Source organism: Protopterus annectens, chromosome 3.part0 (assembly GCF_019279795.1).
Source record: "Protopterus annectens isolate FY-2018-M chromosome 3.part0, PAN1.0, whole genome shotgun sequence".
Classification (NCBI taxonomy): domain Eukaryota; kingdom Metazoa; phylum Chordata; order Ceratodontiformes; family Protopteridae; genus Protopterus; species Protopterus annectens.
This window is the reverse complement of record NC_056731.1, coordinates 1,436,967,296-1,436,979,369: the sequence shown is the minus strand read 5'-3', so window position 1 is coordinate 1,436,979,369 and position 12,074 is coordinate 1,436,967,296.

Here is a 12,074-nt window from a genome sequence, read left to right as displayed (position 1 = left end):
TCGCACACACACCCTACCTGCACCCTAACCATAACTCACTTAACCCACCCCTAACCCACAGTCCCTCACCTAACACTAAATCCCTCACTCAATCGCACACTTACCGAGTCCGTCGGGTTCTCACCTTGTCGGTCATCTGCGTTGTCGGTATTCTCGTCCCGTCGGATTCCGTGTCGGGCAAACGCGTTTTCGAGATTTTAAAGGTGACCCATATATACATATATATATATACATACATATGAACATATGTATGTATCTATATATAAGTGCTGTTTTATGATTATTTGTGAGTCATACATTAATATATATATCTACATATAGCTGTCTATCTGTCTACATTTACAGATATATCTGTCCATATGTTCATGCATGTTCGGCTCATATTTTGGCCTGTTCCTCATTCACTTGGCAATTGTCATGGATGATCGCAGCAATGAAGTTAGTAACTAGTGGCAAAACTTTTGTGTTTCAGACTTCATCTCCTTCTACATATGTGTTCTAATACATATAACTGTGTAACTAGCAACCTTTTGAGTGTAACAGAGCATTAGTTGACATATATCCCTATTTGTACCCACAGTGTGGCATACTTTGTCCAGACTTCTTGCATTAACAGGTTATGTGGTGTCAAAATAATACGTTACCTGTACTGTTGACTGATTATGCTGCAGGGCATCTTCAGGTTATGTATATCTGCCATGGTTTTGTAGTAAATCACTTTTTGTATTGAGTGCAGGGTCCTGGGTTCGAGCCTTGGAGAGGCAGTTTATTCTGTTGCTGAGAAGAACAAGGGACGTTGGTTACAGAGTGATTGAGGCACTCTTAACCAGTTGTAAGCAAGGTTGCATGGGTTTGTGCAGAGCTAAGCACAATGCCTACACAGGTTAAGCAATTCAGCAAGTAACTAAGTTTAAGAAACTGTAACCAGACTTTAGCAGTGCTTACCCCCGCGCAAACACACTTAAACATGTTTACTACTGCTTATTTGTGCTTAAGCCTGCTTACTACTGCCTAAATACATTATGACACTGACACTTCACATGTGCATTTCATGCAGTACTCCAGTTCACATTTAAATGTTATTATGTAGGTTTTACGGCAAAAAGATGTACAAATATGTTCATATACAGCTTTTACATGGAAAACGATAGGTGCTGCAGTGGAACTCGAACCAGTAGTGCCTGTTCATTAGGTGGGTGCTCTAACCACTACACTATTTCTGGCTGCATTGTTTGCATATATACCCATATACCCATGGATCCTAGTTCCCCAAACACCCACCCCAACATGTCACTGACACATCAGTCGTCCATTCTCCAGTTGGAAACACGGTGTATCCACACCACTACACATTGGCCACTCCTTACTCCTCTGGACCCATCCCATGGGTTGACTCAATCCAAGTATCCTTAGACATCTCAACCTTTTAGTCCACAAACATTGGTGACATGAGTGACCAGTAGGACACTATTCCCAATGTCTGGGTTGTCCTACCTGGGACACACATGTCTTTATTTCAAGATTAGACTCTATACTTCATTACTTCGTTACTCTAGTTAACAAGACACTAAAATAAATTTATAACTAAGACTATATGATAACGTACACATTACACATGTAAACCAATGATGTACGAGTTCTACAGCATTATATTACAAATAGGACCGGTTTAGTGACTGGCGCTTAATATAGCCGTCAAATCACAGGAATGATTCAAATATTTCATAATGGGAAAGTCCTCACATTTTATTCTTTTGAGAACAGCACTAACTTTGAAACTAAATACACAACTCTCTATTATTGCAGATTTGTCCCTTCCCTCTATCTTCACTTAACTCTAATACTATATTACTGCAATATACAATGGAAACAAAACAACAGCTTATTTTGCCTTGGAATTTTATATCCCAGCAGAATCATGGAAATGTTGCAAAGACATAAATATATATATATATATATATATATATATATATATATATATATAGATGACAACCATTTCATGACAGTCTAAGTAAGGCCTGCACTGTTACAAAGGCCATGCATTTGGCTTGAAATTGAGTTGGGATATATAAGACACAGTGCAGAGAAGGGGGTCACCATCTTTTCTGTACTGGACTATGAATAAATGTTTATTTAACATCTGTTAACCAAGTATGCAGACTGTTCCAATGAATCAGGACTTGAGCCTTAGATGACAAACAACATAACTAAACATACACGAGAATCATACCTCTCAACCTCTTAATGTAAGATATCTAGCCAAATCCAAATATAATTAGGAGTGGGGGGGTCAAAGATTGGGACATACTGGGATTAATTCAATAGCTCTGCTTGACAGAGGCTCAGTCAATTGATCATTGGGGTGGTGTGAGCCGACACACCTTGCCTAGGCTTATAAATGCCCTTCGGTAGAAAGCCTAGTACCTACCTATGCACCTATTACATTTATGGTTATGCACAACCTATTATTCTATCTACTGTTGAGGTTTGTAGGGGCACTTTCATGTTATGTATGTCTGCAAAAGGAATTAATGTGGTACAGGGAATGTACTTCTACATATAGATGTATGTACGTTTGTATGCATGTATATTTATAATGAACTCGCTGATCTCCACAAGGCAGTCCAATTAGAACTGGGCCATCCAACCCTGACATGCCTGGATCCATATATCATACCTATGGTTCCTCCACCCCACCCAAGTTCCACATACACACAAACCTTCCATTCTCCAGTTGCTATCCCAGCCATAACACACCTCCACACATTGCCCTCTCCCCAGCATTAGGGACCTTACATGTATGTTGTCTAAACTCATGTATCATCAGGCTCTCCAAACCTTTTAGTCCTTGAACATACCTGTCCTGGCTTGTGTAATGGTCAGAAGTCCAAACAACCCGCAAATTTTGGGTAGTCCCACCAGGGACTACCCTGTAATTGTTTGTAAGGTAGACTTAGCAGGTGGACAATGTTACTCCCACTGGTAGTATCCTGCCTGTGGTTTGAGGAACAATGATTTGCTCACACCTGCCCAGCTAGATATGACATAAGATGACAGCACAAGATAATACAGGTGTTGCTGTTGTTTTCCTTCTCATTCTTTTTGTATGCTTTACTGTCACGACATTCATTCTTCATATATAAATATATATATATATATATATATATATATATATATATATATATATTATATCTGTACATACACATGCACATACATCTACATAATTATATACATTTCCTATACTGTTGAATGCCTGTGCTGGATGATGTGTTTGTGATCACAGCAGCTGAATGTGTATCCACCATGGTTTAGTGGAACTCACGTCAACTATAATGTGCAGGGTCGGGGGTTTACAACCTGGCAGTGAAGATTATTTTGTTAAAGGCCACAACAACAGCTGTTGGCTACAGGGTGACTAAGGCACTGTAGAACATTTGTAGGTGGGTATGCGCTTGTTTGCGCGAAGCACAGCATTACTAACCTTTAGTTGTGGTGTCTTGCACTCAGCCTCTACATTGCTTCACCAGTGTGGTACTCGTATACCGGCGGCCAAACAGGCTTACGCCCACTTGCTCCTGCATACACACACGCAATGTCATGCATTTTGTTCACATCTGTCAACTGGGACAGTTGGACTGTATGCTTGCCCATTTTCAGCAGTGGCCCGGAGTATAGAGCTCTACATTGACCGCAGCTATGTATCCCAATTAATAGTGGGGTGTTCACATTCATAGAGTTTAAAAGACATAACATAGCTACATCCCCCATTAATCATGCTTAGTTTACATTGAACTGTCGGTATTATCCATGCTTAGGTCAGGTTTACATGTCAGGTATGACTGTTGAAAAAGGTCAGTTTAAGGTGCGGTAGGATTCCTGTTTCACAGGTCTGGATAGGTTACATGCAGATATTTGGGGTAGGTGTAGTTATTCCATACCTGTGTGGTACAGTAGAGGCAAGCAGCTAGGGAGTAGGCAGGTAGGTAGTGGGGGTGACATTGTAACTGTATAGTAGCCCGTAGGTATAACTGGATGGGGAGCAATAGGGAAGGTAGGTCGGATGTTGGTATTTGTGTGCGAGGCAGGACAAGAGGTATCATATCACTAGTTGATGTAGTGGTATAGAGTGTGAGGTGGGGAGGGGTTTGCAAGGTGGTGAGCCTGTGCTGCTCCAGGTGTACTTGTGGTTTTCCTTCAGTTGTTAGTTACATGTGTCCTGTGGGACAGCTGTGATACTACATGTGGGATGGGGTTCCAGATACTGGCAATATAGTGGGGGAAGAAGGTGTCACCTACGTGTACCCGTGGACATTAATAGAAATGGAACAGGGGCTGATAGGTACGTGGTGTGCATGGGACACAAAGGGGGGTGTTAGTAAGGGGATTATCCAGAGATGTGCAAGATGGCTGCAGGGAAGGTCCACAGCTGGCCATGTTGTCTATGACAACATCTGTGCATATGCACTGTATTTGGTGTTTGCATTAGACAATCACACCCCTAGGTGGGGGTGAGCTCTACAATAATACCTTGTGATGCCTATTACATTCGCTTACATGCCTACAGTGGGGTGTTGCGAGCATGTGTTCGTAGGTGTTGTATAGTGGGTTATGCAACAAGACATATGGTTATACTGTACTTAGCCATGTAAACTGGACTGTGCTGCAGTGGGACCCATATCAGGAATGGCTGCCCATTAGGCGTAAGCATGCCTGTCGACTATACAGAATCTGCAGCCTGTCCAGAGTTTGCTTCATACTATTGGTGTGTTCTTCTTACAATCTGCACCTGTCTGGCAAATACCTGGGAAGTGACATCATTAAATACAGACAAGTAATTGGGTTTAGGACCCTACATCCTTCAGACGAGTCATGCTAATGCATAACCTATTATTCTATCAGCTTTCTAAGGTTGTAAGTGGAATATGTGCTTTCTGTCCCTATTTGTCCTCCCAATGGTTTAGGTTCTGTACAGTGGATTCGCTCTTATGGGTGAGAGGTATGGGCATAAGCTCTGCCCAGTTCTCAATATTACTTAGATCCCCGGGGCGGTCCTAATACAACTGTGCCAGCCAACACCTGCATGCCTAGGCTCATCATTGCATACCCATAGTTCCCCCACCTGCCTCTCCTCTATAGCTCTCATCCTTACTGTGGGTGCAGGTGGGGTCTAACCACACCACTACAAACTGACCACTCTCCACGTGTCAGGACCAATGTTGTACGTTGTTTCGACCCATGGGTCATCAGGCTTGCACAACCTACTGGTCCGTGTACGTATACAGCCTAGTTGGATAAATCATTACAGAGAGTGACTCCGATGATCATAAATTTTTGGGGAGTCCCACAAGGGACATTGATGTCTTTGTTTCAAGATTAGCCTTGGCAGGTCTCTCCCACTGGTAGTATACTACCTGTGGCCTGGGAAGCAGTGGTGTGTTTACTTTTACCATGTGTTTGTATGTTTCACCTGTCTAGGTGGGGCTGATTGATGCTACATGTTAGACATTTGTTGAGTGGAGCCCACCTCCCCATTTGCACGGCCTGTGAACATATGTAATTTGTAACTACTGTATGATATCCTAGCTATTTACATGTGTATATTTACACACACACACACACACACACACACACACACACACACATATATATATATATATATATATATATATATATATATATACATTACTATATACAGCTACAGCTATATCTGCATATGTATGCATACATGTATATATTTACATATTGCTGTCTATATATATCTAATAACATATGGGTATATGGGTGTCTGCATATGTATATATCTATATGTGGGTATGTATATGTATTCTATCTCTGTATGTATACATTTGTACTACGGAGAGGGAGAGGTATATTTCCATGTAGCTATGGGTAGATATACACACACATTCCTCTACATATATACATCTGCATCTGGTTATTCCATTCTTTGCCATGTAGATCAGACTTTGCTGCAGTGGGAATAGTAGCAGGTGTGGCTGCTCATTGGGCGACTCCTCTGCCCAATGAACACTTTTGCTCACATCACTGGGGCTGTCCATATAGACCCACACCAGCCAACACCTGCACACCTAGACCCATAACTAGCTACCCATAGTTCCCCCACCCATACCTCCTCTACAGCACACATCATTACTCTGGGTGCAGGTCGGGTCTGAACACACCACTACACACTGCCCACTCTCCACTTCACGGGACCCATGTCAGACATTGTCTCGACCCATGGGTCATCAGGCTTTCCCACCCTTGTAATCTGCGTATGTACACGCCCAGGCCAGAATGGTCATTGCAATGGCTTCCTTTAGTTATATGTCAATTTTTGGGGCATCCCGCAAGGGACGCTCCTGTCTGTGTTCCAAGATTACATTTCACGGGTGCACTCTGTACCCCCCCCCCGGTTGTATCCTGCCTGTGGTCTGGGGAGCAGTGGACTATTTACATTGTTTGTGGGATTGTGTGTATGTTTCCTCTGTCTGGCTGGGTGGGGGAGGTCATGCTACGTGTTACATGTTTCTTGCTTGGGCCCCTCACTTCCATTGGCATAGCCTGTGAACATATGTCATTCTTGTGTGCTGTTTCCTATCATAGCTGTATATCTGTGTATATCTATGTACACACACACACACACACACATATATATATATATATATATATATATATATATATATATATATATATATATATATATATATATATATATATATATATATATATATATATATATATATATATATATATATATATATATATATATATATATATATATATACATATATATGTATATATGTATATATATATATATATACACATATATATATATATATATATATAAAGACATGTGCATAAATGGGCGTGCCTTCTTTGAAGGTTGGGCGTCGAGCTGGCACCTCAGCGTTTCGTAAAATCTACTGCCGATCATTAGTGGACCGGAATTTCGCTGTGGCAACCCCTTACCGGGAAAAAGCCGAAAGACAAGCAACAACAACATATGTATACATATGTATATATATATATATATATATATATATATATATATATATATATATATATATATATATATATATATATATATATATATATATATATATATATATATATATATATATATATATATATATATATATATATATATATATATATATATATATATATATATATATATATATATATATATATATATATATATATATATATATATTATATATATATATATATATATATATATATAAATCCATGTGGGTATATGAGATTTATGGCTTTAATTTCGCTTATCTATTTTTATGATGGCTTAGTGGTTAACTACTGTGACCATAGTGTACAGGGTCCTGGGTTTGAGCCTTGCTGAGGCAGTTTATTTTGTTGCTGGGCGGAACTTAGGTCGTTGATTAAGGCACTTTACAGTGGTTGTAAGCAGGTTTGCATGGGTTTGTGCAATGGTAGGCACTGCTAACTTCCGGTTACAGTTTCTTACACTCATTAGCTTCTACTTTGCTTACTCTGGGTGGGCAATGCTAACCCGCGCGCAAGCAGACTTGGACACGCTTACCATTGCTTATCTGTGCTTAGACCTGCATACATGTGCCTTATTCATTATGACACTAACACTTCACATATGCATTTCATGCAGTACTAGAGTTCACATTTAATTGTTATTCTGTAGGTTATATGGCAAAACGATGTAAAATTATGTTCATATACAGATTTCCCATGGAAAATGATTGGTACTGCAGTGGGACTCGAACCGGGAATGCCTGTTCGTTAGGCGGACACTCTAATAACTCCACTATTGCTGTGCTGTTTTATTTGCATATATATTCTTTGTTATCCTCTTCAGCCTTTTCAGCTGCTTTAACCATAGCTAGGCAATGGGCAAACCCGCACACCTACGGTTAGCTGTACTCGGGGTTTTAAATCACATCAATAATAAGGATTCTTCATTTTATTTGACTGTACTGTTGCTGTTGAACACATGGGGACTGTTAGTGGGGATATGTGGACACTTGTGAGCTGTCTCGCTCATTTATTTGCACATTCTTGGCTTATATGTGTCCATTAGTAAGTAGTAGGCCTCAGGCATCAAAGATTCACACAGTCATACATCTCAAAAGTACTGATGATCATTGCATGCCCTCAGTTTAGCACCATACATTTGTACTAGACAATCGTTGGAAGAAAGAGAAGTTAGAACATAATTATACACATTGCAGTTTCTGACTTCACATCCCTTACGTTATCAAACAACAGGCAGGATGCAAAACAAAAAGAGAGGCAACAGCAGAATATTCTTGTTTGTGCTATAACAGCAAATCCCCTTTGCTTGCAGCAAAACAACAGTCTATGCTTTTATGTGCCATAACAGTAACTCATATGTATTCCGCCCTCAACAGAACAGTTGTACCCTTGTACACATGCAGCATAAGAGTAACCCACCTTTGCCCGCCCAACAGAACAGTCTATACTTGCTTGTGCCATCCAACCTGTCCTTCAGTTGTTGCCAAATACATATCATATTATTGCCAGTTAATATCATCACAAATATTTAGGCTAATGATATAGCATGTCTCAGAGTACCAGGAGGATAAATGATGAATGACCAGGATGAACAGAAAGGTAAGACTGAGCTGTAAATATGCAAGCAATAATAATAACAGGTTGTGTGCTCACAAAGTGCACTTATGTCAAAATACAATAATACACGTGTGAAAATAACAGTTCTGTGGTTTGATATCACTGTACATCCTGTTGTAGCTGGTTGTGTGAAGAATGACGTCAGTTCTTTGGTGCAAAGTTGTATGTGTGGTAAGGAGGGATAAGGCATCCATCCTGTTTTCTGAAGGTACACTGGAGTGAGAGTGGAAATGCAGACCTATGTAGACATATTTCATGTATACTAATATTTTCTACTGTGTATATGTCAAAGATTTCTCTTCCTCATTTCAAATATTTCTCCTTTTGTTTTTCTTTTCATTTATAATAAATAATGCTACAAACCTGTCAGAAAAAACACAATTTGTGGCAAATGAAGAAGAGGTTGGATGTTAATGAAACAGAAGCCTATTGTGCACTGCTTCCTTGCATTCCCAAACCTGATAGACCTAATTGCAACAATTTGTAAGTCTAACCTGACACACCTGCCTGATGTAGGCAATCACAGTGGTCATCCTTCTAACCTGACACACCCACCTGATGTACGCAACCACAGTTGCCATCCCTCTAATCTGCAGCACCCACCTGATATAACCAAGGACAGTTGTCATCCCAACAATACAAAACAACACAAAAACTGAGGGAGTGCTTACACAACGTGAGCATCCCTACAGGGAGCCAACTTTTTTTGGGATTCAGCAATTCTCATGAGTTCAGACCTTATTTCCATCTTCACTGTGTTGAAGGCATGAAAACTACACAAAACTCTACAGGAAAAGGCAACGGTGTAGCTAGTGAAACCAAAGTGAAGCTGAATGCTAAACACAGAACGGATATTACATTTGCTGCAAAAGTCTGGTTCTATCAATTTTCTAAGTTTGTCAGTGCAATGATTTAAACAGTTACATTAATTATGGCCCTTTTCCCCCCATTATTTATGCCTTTATCCAGATGTCTTGCCCTAAGAGACTGAGAGGTCTGCTAGACTTATGATGTGTACAGTCCATTGGGAGGCATTGCAGCAAAGCTGCTTTCTGCAAAACTGGTGTCCTCTCAATTTTCTAAGTTTGTAGAGTAATATTTATAAAGTATCCCTAGTTCTGACCCCTTTCTCCATCCCTTTATTGATTTCTGTGTCCATATTTCCTGCTCTAAGAAGTTGAGAGTTCTGCTAGACTTACAATATGTACTGTTTCTTGGGGGGGTATGGCAGCAAAGTTGCTTTCTGCAAAGCTGGGGTTCTCTAAATTTTCTAAGTTTGTAGGGTCAATATTTATAAAGTGTCCCTATTTCTGGCCCCTTTCCCCACCCCATTGCTAATGGCTTTCTACAGATTCCTTGGTCTAAGAAGTTGAGAGGTATGCCCTGTAGTGCAGTTCTGTGCATACCTCTCAATTGTCCAGGTAGATTTGTGCCTCATATTTTTGGACTGTTCCTCATAAAATTTCTGATTTTCTGGCAAATTACTGGGATGACATGGAAATCAGTCACTAAATAATGACAATATATTTGAGTTTCAGACTTCAAATCCTTCTGAAACTGCATGTTAACATAAACCCTATTCTAGCAGCTTTCTAAGTTAATATGAGCAATACTTAGACATTTTCCCTATTTTCATGCCATGTACTACCCTTTTTGACAGCCTTTTCCCAGGAATTGCAGCACTAGCAAGGTTTAGAGGCATGGATCCATGGCTGTATTCGAAAGGTTTTTGAATACAGCTGAAACAGCAGCACGGGGCCCACATGGTTGCTTCCTACCATGTTGAATTGTTCCAGCCTCTTTCCCTGCTTTATTTGCATGCTTAATCATCTGCTTGTGCAGCTGATTAGCATGCCATGATGTTTACATGGTGTCCAAAGATTCTTCATGGTTTCCACAGGGATGTGCGCCTCTACAAGGCACTTATTGAGTTTAAAATCTCCTGCTGCTGTATCCGCATCTCACCATGATGCAGAAATGGCAAAAAAGACCATTTAAGCTTTATTGAATTACTCCACTTTTCTGTCAAAAATAAGACATAAAATGTATCACAGAACATCTAGACCCTGGCAGCCTCCACATATCAGATTAAAGAAGTGAATTTTGATACAGGCTCCCGCCCTGGACTCACCTACACTACAACTCACACTGCTCAGACGCGTGCACAAAAGGTTGCTATAGATTGCATTTGTGGAGTGGTAGGGAACTTGGACCAGTGAGATTATTTCTGAAGTTCTCACCACAATAAAACCAAAGAAGTATGCACAGCAGGTCACTGTAATCTGTTTGGCACTTGGAAAAGTGAGGTCATCATGTCATTATTCTCTCATTTTCCTTATAGTATGTATCTGTTTTTAGGAATGCAAAAAAGTCTATATAGCTTGTGTGGGGCTATGACAGTGTGGTCATTGCTTCTTTAACTTTTCGCACAAACTTTAGAGGTATGCACAGAAGATCACTACAGTTTGTGTAGTATCAAGCAACAGGCTGGAAAATATGACTGTGACAATTGTTTTCACTTTTCTCACAATTACATGTCAGAAGTATATACAGGTGGCTAATTTGACGGGTACCAATAAGGAGACAAATTGTGAATATACATATGAGATTAGTAAGTTAAAATAATTTTACTATATTCTGGTTGTCAGATGGATACACAAAAGGTAAATGTCTTTTGGAGGTGGAGGTGAAATGGCAAACTGTATAATGTGTGACAGCAGCAAGTTGAACTATATGACTGAGGCCATTTATTCATTCACTTTAATCCCAGTCTAATATCAGAGACATACACAGTAGGTGTCTATCTTTTGATTTTCTTTTGGCAGGGAGACAGACACTCTTCTAAATATTATCCATGTATCTTTGCAAGCATTTATCTTGTCAGTTTATTGGAACTATTTTGTCAGCTTTAATCATTAAGCTTTGGCTACAACTTATTTATTCATTGAAATTAAAAAAAATAAGAATTAATTTCTTCATTCAGTCATGTTTTTTGCCCAGGCCGTAACTGTAACAAAAGGCTGTAGAGAAAAAAAAAACTATAAGATGTTCCTCACAGCATGTAGTACCCCATGGTTTCTGAAGCCCAAGCAGCTTATTTCCCCCACAGCTATTTTAATGCAGTCTTGGTCATTCAGGGAGTGGTGAAAGGTTGCAGGAAGAAAATGAAGGGAAAGAATGAATTTCTTTCTTTACATACATACATGCATACATACATACATACAAATGATTCAAGCACAGGCATTAATGCCCTTCTAGCTTGCCAATATACCAAAACACTTGCTCCCATAATAAGTGTCCAGGTTCTTCTTAAAAATATCTAAACTAGTACTTGCTTTAATGTAATTAGGTAGTCTGTTCCATGAATCGGCAACTCTGTCAGAGAACCAATTAGTACACTTCTCATTCCTATAGAATCTTCTACATAT